The following is a 4,559-nucleotide window of genomic DNA, read 5'->3' on the forward strand; positions in this document are numbered from 1 at the left end:
TGCTACTGTTTCTCAGGTGCGGGCGATTATCACTCGACCCTCCTGGGACCCAGAGGAGTGGGATGGCAATATTTGGAGTACTTCCTCTGACTCGGAGGTTGAATTTGCCTTAGAAGGAGAACTGACTACTCCCCAGGTCTGACCTCTTGTGCAACTGAAGGGGGAGAGACAAATAGATAGGGATACTGTACAGTAGTCAAGGATTTATACGCCAAAAGAGTTATGTGAGTTTTTAACTACTTTCCAGCAGCAGCCCAGGGAGTCTTTGTTAGCCTGGTTAGTGAGAGCATGGGATGCAGGTGCTGGATCGCTTACTCTTGCAAGAGAGGAGCTGAATTTAATGAGCCCCTTATCGACTGATGCCCAACTACAGTATTATCTTACCCAATTAACTTCTGCACGGGATGGGGAGGAAATGTTATTGTAGCTCCAACATTATATCAATGGTTGTGCACTGCTGTGGTACGTGCTTACCCATCCACTGGTGAGTTAGCCGCTACAGTGGGGGCTTTGGTAAACAATATAAGGGATTTTGCACTTGTTGGTCAACCGGATACTAGGCAAGTGAGAGCAGTTCGGAATTCCAAGGCGAGAAGATTGGCAGGGACTACTAAATTGAGTGGAAAGCTAACGAGGTGACAGATGTGGACTGATTTGCTGCAGGCAGGGGTATTACATGATGAGATAAATGGTCTTTCTACTGCTGACTTATTTAAGCAGCAGTTACCTGCTAATCAGCAATATCAGACACAGCCTACTGTCCCACCCGCTCCAGCCACAGCATGGAAATTGCCAGCCAAAAGACAATGAGGGGGAGGCAGGTCCCCTGCAATATGGGCATCCCTTATGGCTTAGCATCCAGGGGAGCAACGCCCTTATGTACCCCTGAGAATTCGCTGGTGCTCTGGAGGAGAAATTGCTGTGCTTGCTTTCGTAGATAGTGGGGCAGAAGTTACCGTACTACCTAGCGCGGTAGCTCCGGGGAGGCTACTATCCGTATATGTGGGTTGGAAGGATTGGCCACCCCAGTGGTACAGGCTGTAGTTACGTTAACAATTGACAAAAAAAAAAAAAATCTACCCCGTTTTTATTAGCACCGATTCGTCAGTACCTCTTGGGGATCGATGTGTTACTGGGCAGAGATATTCAGACCCTACAGGAGTTGGGGGTGGGCTGTAAACCCTAAGAAGGTACAGGGGCCAGACATCAGTGTGCAATTCTTAGGGATAGTCTGGAGGCGGCAGACAAAAGCCATCCCTGAGAAAGTGTGCAATATTATTCAACAATATCCTGTTGCCACTGCTGTAAAACAACTACAAGCTTTTGGGGGCCTTTTGGAGTTGTGGTGTACCTTTATACCCCACTTAGCATATTTAATGCGGCCACTACAGCGTTTGACCAAAAAAAGGGGTAGCCAGTGGCAATGGACTAAAGAGCAGCAGCAAGCCTTTGACCTGTGCAAGGAGGCGGTGGTCTATTGCGGTCTGATTCACGGACTCCGATGTGCTGGATCAGAATCAACTTTATTCAAGCAAGCAAGTCCTTTATATAAGCTCTAGTCCGGATCAGTACTTTCCCGAAGGTCATGTTCCCATCATCACTCCTTCTCATCCCGTGCAGCTACTACCTTATCTACATACTGCTATTTATTCCTCCCAAGGCTTTCGGCTCCTTAACTCTATCTTGTCCAATCCCTCGCTGTCTGCCCCTCCATCTCCCTCTTTTTTATTTTCTAAACTAAATATTGCCAGTGCAGTGTGTATTTGTACAACAAGTACTTGATGCAAAGCCCTTCGAGTCATTCTCTGCATAAGGCTTATTAAGCAGGGGAGATAGATAGCAAGGGCTAGAAATCTTAGCAAGATTACCAATCCACACACCAGTACCTTCTTAACCCACGACCCCAAACCTAACATCCAGTCCTATCCCTCAAAAGGGTTCCACCCTGATTCTATCTACAACTTATCAGTAAGGTCACGTAGTTGCAGTAAGCTTTTATGAGTCAATATTGACCCTGCACGAGGCAGGCAGATATTGCCAGAAAATGTCCCGACATGGGCTCATCTTATCGGGCTCTCAGTCCTCGTTTGGTGTTTCGAGGGATGCGTCAACAGGTCGAATCAGCCGTGCAGGCATCCAACGAGGCCCGTTACCTGTGGAGACACAAGCATAACCTTTCCCCCACGTTATTAAGTCTACTGGTTCACTCCATTGACCCGTTTCCAGGTTCTTGTAGTGAACCCGAGGCTGTTCTCGCCACGTAGGGCATGAGAGATGCTTATTAACTGCACTTTGGTCCGTCTAACGGTTTAAGAGGTTGAGAACATATAAGGCTTTCCACAGCTGCTCTTGTGGGGAGGCACCGGGGCTATTCCCCCTTTTTTGTTTTTCAAGCATGTTTTTTATAGTACGATGGGTACGTTCCACTATTGCCTGGCCAGTTGGGGAATAGGGAATTCCGGTCACATGAGTGACCCCCCCAGGTTTGAAGAAATGCCCGCGTTCGTTGTGCAGTGTATGCGGGACCATTGTTGGCGAAACAGGCAAGCCAGTGACAACATACATCGCAGCTTTTTTTTTTTTCCCCCAGCATAGGCAGTAGCGACAACGTAATGGGAAAAGGTATCTACAGAGACATGGACATATTTCAGTCTTCCGAATGAAGGATAATGGGTAACGTCTGTCTGCCAAATACTGCAGGGTTACAGGCCTCGAGGGTTGGTCCCTAAGTAGGGTGGTAACAGGGATACATTTTGGCAATCAGGGCAACTTCAAATAATGTTTTGGGCCTGGTCTCTTGTGATAAGTTTTTTGTAGCGCTTTTGCATTTTAGTGAAAGAAAAAGAAATCGTGGGACAATTTAGCCTGCTGATCAAAAGTCCCTTGCTGGGTTCCGCTGGGTTTTCCTCCTTTGTCAGGAATGGGCAATCCTCCTGACATAGTTGGACCAACTTTTTTTTTTTTTTTTAATCACACACTCTCTTTCTCTCACTCTCTGGGAACCGCACTCACACTACCCGAGTCTTTAACTGCTAGGACTGCTGTCCCTTCGCAGCGGGCGGCTTCATCAGCCGACGGGCGCCCCGGTCGGTTCCCAGGCTATACACACTCACACACACAGTACTGTTCACACTCACACCAGTCACAGTGACTCTAGACTTGTCTTACAGTCTTGTAGTGTGCCTTATGCTGATCAGGCTGCGCACTCCCCTTTCCGGCCGGACCAAGCTGGGACTTAAAGCCCACTCAAACCCTGGGGATGGGACTCGCACCCATCCCCCTGGTACGCCTTACGGTGGCCAGCCAGCATACCCCTTACAGTGCACTGTTACCAGACCAGAATTTAGAATTTAGGCGGGAATTTAAGACTCACCTTTTCGGTGCCGCTCGTTGCCAAAGATCCCAGGTGAACTCACCCGATGGCGCCAGATGATCATTTGGAGATGAGAGGCCCCGACAGTGGTCGCCTAGGGTCCCACCTGGCTCGCCAAACTGTTATGGAAATTAGGCTTGTCGGCCACCATAACAGGGCCTGACCCTAGGTTCCCGCAGAAAAGTTCAGAGCCAAATCAAAGCAAATTAAATAATTAAATTTTAATGACACGCGTGCAGTAATTACAGCTGGGTGTCTCCAAAGAGGGACTTATTGATTTAGACATTACAGAAGAATCTGTCTTTGTTGCAGTTGTGGATACAATTTCATTTCTATGTCATAAGGCGTATCATTTTCCATTGGTAGCTCAAACACACACCTAAGTTTCGAATGCATGAGTTTTGGTTTTGCCTCTTTCCATACTGCTTCCATATCTGAAGTATCAGCTGGAGCAAGCATAGACCTTTTTTTTTTTTTTTTGCCATAAACTTGTGTTTACTTTTCTCATTAGGGTCATAGTCAAAAGGCTGTAGCACCACAGAAACATTAAATGGTGTTCCTGCATCGATAATTGCACTGTTAGGTCTTACACAGTATCTACGTGGTGCTGTGGTCTTAACTTTGAAGCACACATTTCTGTCTGTAGGATTGCCGAGCTTCAGGTTTGCGGTGACAACATCTGTGAAAGGCTCTTTGAATTTGAGCTCGTGCTGTGGTTCGAGGCTGAGGCCTGCTCCGCTTTCGCCATGTTCCTCCTCCTGCTGCTCAGTGGTGGTGGCACCAGGCAGAGGCGGCACCAGGCAGAGAGAGGAAGGGCTGGGCGGGAGGGGAAGGAAGGCAGGAAAGAAAGGAGGGAGGGAAGAAGGAAGGCGGGAGGCATGCCCGGCCGGTGTAGTCACGCCCTGCCGAGCGGCCCTGGGGTGATGGATCCTTCCCAGAAGGCCGGGTCAGTGGTGGTGGGGGGGGGTTGTGGGCAGTCCGCACTCGCTGGCGGCCCCATCTCTTGAGGGGGCGGTGGTTCCAAAGGGGCCATAAGATGGACACAGCAAGGCACATTAAGAGGCGGCTAGAGGTCCGGCTCCTGTTCCGGATCGATCGGCCCTGGGTCAAATGGATTGTCTGGGTCGTTTCCTGGGGAGTCCCGTCCACCCACTGCCCCCACCACCGTGTCACTTGACGGAGGTGC

The 4,559-nt window shown here is 49.2% G+C and overlaps 1 pseudogene; it reads right to left on the reverse strand.

Annotated features, from left to right (window-relative positions):
• Positions 1 to 1,504: 1,504 nt before the first annotated feature.
• Positions 1,505 to 4,121, reverse strand: LOC135324333 (vesicle-associated membrane protein-associated protein B/C-like; annotated as a pseudogene).
• Between the last annotated feature and the right edge of the window lie 438 nt (positions 4,122 to 4,559).

This window comes from Dromaius novaehollandiae, chromosome W (genome assembly GCF_036370855.1).
Source record: "Dromaius novaehollandiae isolate bDroNov1 chromosome W, bDroNov1.hap1, whole genome shotgun sequence".
Classification (NCBI taxonomy): Eukaryota; Metazoa; Chordata; class Aves; order Casuariiformes; family Dromaiidae; genus Dromaius; species Dromaius novaehollandiae.